At 38.0% G+C, this 6,113-nt stretch overlaps 1 long non-coding RNA gene across 1 annotated transcript in view; it reads right to left on the minus strand.

Annotated features, from left to right (window-relative positions):
* Positions 1-1,317: 1,317 nt before the first annotated feature.
* Positions 1,318-6,113, minus strand: part of LOC145723270 (uncharacterized) — an 8,955-nt gene continuing 4,159 nt past the window's right edge. Inside the window, exon 2 of the long non-coding RNA XR_014148196.1 lies at positions 1,318-1,400. This is a non-coding gene — a long non-coding RNA (uncharacterized LOC145723270). The remainder of the gene's footprint in view (positions 1,401-6,113) is intronic.

Raw genomic sequence — 6,113 nt, forward strand, 5'->3', positions numbered from 1 at the left:
GGGGGGGGGGTGCCTGAGTGGCTCAGTGTTAAGCATCTGCCTTCGGCTCAGGTTATAATCCCAGGGTCCAGGGGTCGAGCCCCACATCGGGCTCTCTGCTCAGCGGGGAGTCTGCTTCTCCCTCTCCTTCTGCCTGCCGCTCTGCCTGCTTGTACTTTCTCTCTCTCCATCAAATAAATAAAATCTTTAAAAAAAAGTAAAATTTTAATTCACATAATCTGTTGATAAAAAAACATAAAAGCATTCTTTAAATAGGTGCCATTCACCACCACATCTACATGTTGGAAGCTGCAAGGCAATTGCTGTACTGGAAAAACAAGTACATTATTTACTGAAAGTAAGTTTTCCTCTACAGGATTATCAACTGCCAAATGTCAGGAATTTTAAAGGAAGAAGAAAATGAGTGATTCTTCAATTAAAAAACCTACATGAGGCAAAATAATTTGTAAATTTAATCTGACACTTATATACATCTGGAGAAACATTTGATAAACTTGGAGAAGTTCCACTGGATGTTTCGGAACTCCTTACTGCATATTTCTCTCATTAAAGGTAAACACAAATCATTATTTAAAATGACATCATTCTTCTTCCAGTAATTAAAACTAAAATCTAACTTTTAATAACATTTAACTGTACTTTACTTTTTTAATAACCATTATCTCTTGGTAGGTTCAAAATTCCAAAAAGTTATACTAGCTAGACATAAAGGAAAATTGACTTTACTCATTAATATCCTAGTTACCCTGCCCAATTAATCTTGAGTTTAGCTGTGTGATTTGCTTTGGCTAATGGAAGATGAGTGGATGTGAAGTATGCCATGACCGAGCATAAGTTCTGAGCATTTGAGTGGTTGGGCTCACTTACTAGCTCTTATTTATACCATGAGAACTGCATGCCCCAAATGGGACTGCTGCTTCTGTCTAAATCCTCAAATGAAAAAGACATATGGAAAAAAGACAGAGTTGTCACTGATCAGCAGTGAATGGAAGCTGACATATAAGAAAGCAAGCATTATAACTTTGTTGGTATAGCAACTATATTTGAGAGATGCTATGCATCATAACCAAATGCGACCTAAGACATGTGGTACTGGTCTTCATTGTGATCTACCCTACCTCTTCAGATCAGATACTTCTGTATATTATATATTACTTGTTAAAAAAAAAAAAAACTAACAATAATGAGAGATTAAGCTTCTTAATCCCAGTACTCCCAGGAGAATACCTGCTATTTATTGTAATTGAAACAGCTTAAATCACATACTATCCCTGAATTAAGTTAGGGGTATGGAATAAGATATTTATTTTAGCCTACTTACTCAGTTGCTGGAGTCAGGATGGAAGCAGTTTCTCTAAAACGCTAAGGACCACCGAACAGAAATTTAGGACTACTGGAAACTGAGAAGGGGGAAATAAATGATCAGAAGACAGTTAACAAATATTTATATATTATGAAAGAAGGTACTTTTTAGTTTTCCCTTATAAACAATATTGAAACTTTTAAAGAAAACATGTGCATAATTTATATTTTAAAATGTTTAAAACATGGATAGAAATATAATTTAGATTACGATCATTAAATGGCACATTAGTCATCTCATTAGTGACTGCACTAATTTCAATAAGAGTGAAGCAGTAAAATTTCATAATGGCAGGATCATATATAGTATTCAAACAATAAAAATGAATTTGAAGGTTATTTAAAAAAGAAAATGATAATAAATGTGAAAGATATTCCAATTTTATTTCCACTACACACTTAACCACTAAAGGGTAGTTTGAGAAAAAAGTGACTAAAAAAAATGTTTTAACCAGTGGGAAGGTTATGAAGGAAATCTAGGTATTTGTACACATAATTGAGCCTGTATTGCATTTCAAATAAACTAAGTAATGGACACAGCTAACAGAAAACATTTCCTCTCTTGCATATTCAAACATATATTGTCTTAGCAAAAACTGAATATGCATACATCATGAAATATGTCTGTTTTGGGTGCCTGGGTGGCTCAGTTGGTTAAGCGACTGCCTTCGGCTCAGGTCATGATCCTGGAGTCCCCGGATTGAGTCCCGCATCGGGCTCCCTGCTCAGTGGGGGGTCTGCTTCTCCCTCTGATCCTCTTCCCTCTCATGCTCTCTGTCTCTCATTTTCTCTCTCTCAAATAAATAAAAAAATCTTTAAAAAAAAAAAAGAAATATGTCTGTTTCATTTTACTTACCAATATTAGCCAAAATAAGACTGTGCATTTTTTATTTTTAAATTCACCAGCAATCCAGTGAGATTTTTTAACTATGTTTAATTGTTCACATGAAAATGGGTAAACATAGAGTTAGAAGAAATGGATAGCAAAACATATTACATAAATTTAAGAACTTGAAGGTATCTCAGGAATAGATGATAAATCAGATGAGGTACCATTAAAGATGAAAAGGAATAGAAATGTAGGTGGCAACAGTGAAAGCTGGTAGAAAAGTAGGTGCCTTACTCCCCTACAAGGATTAAGAGCTGGGAATAATAACTTTGACTGGAAGAATTTGAAAGTTACTTTTCCCTTATATCATATCAAATTCTTTCTCCTTTTTCCAAAGGAGATTATGAAAAATCTTCAGAAAAAAATGGAGTAAAATCAATGACATTTAATTGCCATGTATTTCCAAAAGCCCACAACTGTGAAGATATTCATAGGTAGAAAATTAGGAAGAAGGGTGTCATTAACATACCCTTTCAGTATACCTGGTTTTCTAACTTTACAGCACAGGAGAAAATTAAAACAGAACTTGACTGTAAAAATGCCTTTCCATCCTTCAAAAAAAAATACCCTTCAGTGAAATTACTAGTAAAAATGGATTCAGTTGCATCATCCGCTGTGAGGACACAGCTGCATCAACAATGCTTTTTCCTGTTTTGACAAAACAAACAAAATTCTTAGGCAGGAGGTGGAAAGGGAGGACAAGAAATTTTGTTGTATTTTTTTCCACTTTGGGGATTAGGTGAACTCACAAAAATGAAAAGACTGATGCAACAAGTACTAATATGCCCACAATGAAGTATTATACACTTCATGATGGGATGCTGCCATAAGGACTTTAGGAGACTACCATGCTATATAATTAAGCTTGTATCTCATGCTTGCCTGAAGTTGCTCTCTCTTACAACCAGAATTATAAACAGGAATCAAAATCTCTTGGTTTCTCTTTCCCCATAAACATTACTCCTTCTTTATCATCTTTCTCCTCTAGAAGCTTTCTTTTTAGCATCATTAAGAAAAAACTTGTGCAAGGCTTTACCTTGGGCAGATGGACTTCAGACTTGTGCCACATTATATAACTCCAAGGACTATAATTCAAACTGTAGCAAAAGTCAAGATATAAATTTTTTGAAGTTCCTGGAATTCTAGAGGGCACTATACACATAGAATACGATATGAATGCTGCCCCTTATGGTTGAGGGACATACTGGTATTGCTTGGGCATACTATGAGAACCCCTCAAAACCTAGGGCTCCAGTGAAATACAGACCCTAGTTTTACTGCCTTCCTTCTAAAGGCACAAATAATGAAGTATGAAATAAGGGCAGAAATCACTGGCAAAATTTCACATCCCAAACCTGGTTATTTAGTCCCTTCTCTTTTTTACCCTGTGGTTATTGCTTTGGAGAGACAGAGGATAAAAAAATTATATATGAACCAAAAAAAAAAAAAAGATCATTCTGCTTATGGATAGTGGCAAATTGATAGATGATAATTACAGACTAAAGAGATCTTTGTCAAAGAATTGAGAACTGTTGACTAGAAAATGACCATTTTGTTCCGTAACTTCAATTTACAGATGAGAAAACTGAAGCCAAAACATAATCAGAGATCATGGACTAAGATCCAAGGTGTCTAACAAGATTTAACCAGAAAAGCTCTTCTATTTTACTTAAAAATGCTTCAATGTAAGATTCCTTCTGCATACAAGATTCCCATGTTCAACATGACACTATCTCTTACCCCAGCCAAAACACACCTGCATTATCAAAAGATTCTAAAGGAGGTGCTATAGGCAGAAGGACAGTGATCTCTGAAATGAAGACCAAAGCAAGTGAAAAATAACAATGGCCATATAAAACAATGATAAAGATGTTTCTGTGGTTACAAACTAAAATAAAAATTAAAATACACAACGTGCGGAGAAGTGAATCCGAGGTGATATATGGGAAGATAGACAGCAGGGGAGGGGGCCTCCATCAGTCAGTAGTGGCAAGTGATAGAGCGGCGGAGCACAAAATCGGAACTTTTAAAAGTCTGCTCGGCTGACAGAGGTCGCTCCAGTGGCTAAGCGGGGGGTGAAACCCTCGCCGGGACAGTGTGGTCTCAGGACCCTCAGGGTCAAAAGACCAGGGGTCCCTGAGTGCGGCAGAGCTCCCAGGTATCGGAGCCGGGAAGCCAGCTGCAGAGACAGCCGAGGAGTGGGCTCTCAGCTCGGGGTTGTCATAAACTGTGATCCACAGCACAGTCAAGCCACTGCTCTCCCAGCAGGGACCCAACAAGCGGCAGGGCAAGGAAGACTCCTCTTCCACCCCCGGGAGGAGCAGCGTGGGAGCACACCACAGGGATCTGCTGGGTTTGGAGACTCCAAATGGGGTCAGGTGCCAGAGACAGAAACGCTTGGTCACAGGCCGGGTGAGCACAGAGTGCAGCCGGAGACCGGGGAGGCGGGAGTGATTGCTTTTCTCTGGGGCACACTGAGGAGTGGGGCACTGAGTTCTCAGCTCCTCCAAGGCGGAGATTGGGAGGCCACCATTTTCACTCTGGGCCTCCAAAGCTGTACGGAAAGCTTGCAGGGAACAAAAGCTCCCGAGAGCAAACCCGAGCAGATTACCTAGCCCACCTGGCAAGGGCGAGGCAATTCCGCCTCCAGCAAAGACATTTGAGAACCACGGCAACAAGCCCCGCCCCCAGAAGATCAGCAAAAACAGCCAGCCAAGACCAAGTCTACCAATCAATGTTCTATGTACAATACTGTATATAGAATTCATGGCTTTTTTCCCCCCTGATTCTTTAGTCTTTCAAAGTCAATTTTTATTTATTTTTTTTTTGAATTTTACTTTTTCCCTCTTTCAACCAACATTTATCAATGCCTTTTTTTTTTTTAAAGATTTTATTTATTTATATGAGAGAGAGAGCGAGTACATGAGAGGGGGGAGGGTCAGAGGGAGAAGCAGAGCCCCTGCCAAGCAGGGAGCCCGATGCGGGACTCGATCCAGGGACTCCAGGATCATGACCTGAGCCGAAGGCAGTCGCTTAACCAACTGAGCCACCCAGGCGCCCTTATCAATGCCTTTTTTAAAAATCTTTTTTATTTTTCATTTTTAGAGTCATATTCTATCCCTTCATAGTAGATAACCTTATTTTTGGTGTATATATATTTATATATATATGTTGTTCTCTCTTTAAAATTTTGGGATACAGTTTCTTCTAACAGACCAAAATATACCCTAAATCTCTAGTGTATGGCTTTGTTCTAGTCTCCTGCCTGATCACATTCTCTCCCTCTTTTTTTTTTTTAATTCCTCTTCTTTCTTTTTTCAAGCAACTTCTCTTCTTAATTCCTTTATAAAATCTTTTATAATTTTCATCTTTACAGTCATATTCCACCCTTCATCGTATCTACCCTTATTTTTGTACATATATAAGTTTTTCTTTCTTTAAAATTTTGGGAGGCACTTTCTTCTAACAAACCAAAATACGCCCAAAATCTAATGTGTGGCACTGATCTATATACCAGCCTGATCATATTTGATCATATTGTTTTTTTTTAATCTTTTTCTTTTTCTTTCTTTTTCTTTTTTCTTTCTTTCCCTTTCTTTTCCCCTGGTTTCAGGTGTCTTCTGATTTGTTTAGTGTATATTTTTCTGGGGCTGCTGTTACCCTGTTAGCATTTTGTTCTACATTCATCTATTCTCCTCTGGACAAAAAGACAAGACGGAAAAAATCACCTCAAAAAAAGAACAAGAGGCAGTACCAACAGCCAGGGATCTAATCAATACGGACATTAGTAAAATGTCAGAACTAGAGTTCAGAATGACGAATTTAAAGATACTAGCTGGGCTTGAAAAAAGCATGTAAGATA

This window comes from Leptonychotes weddellii, chromosome 9 (assembly GCF_054177405.1).
Source record: "Leptonychotes weddellii isolate Sample4059 chromosome 9, ASM5417740v2, whole genome shotgun sequence".
In the NCBI taxonomy this organism is placed as follows: domain Eukaryota; kingdom Metazoa; phylum Chordata; class Mammalia; order Carnivora; family Phocidae; genus Leptonychotes; species Leptonychotes weddellii.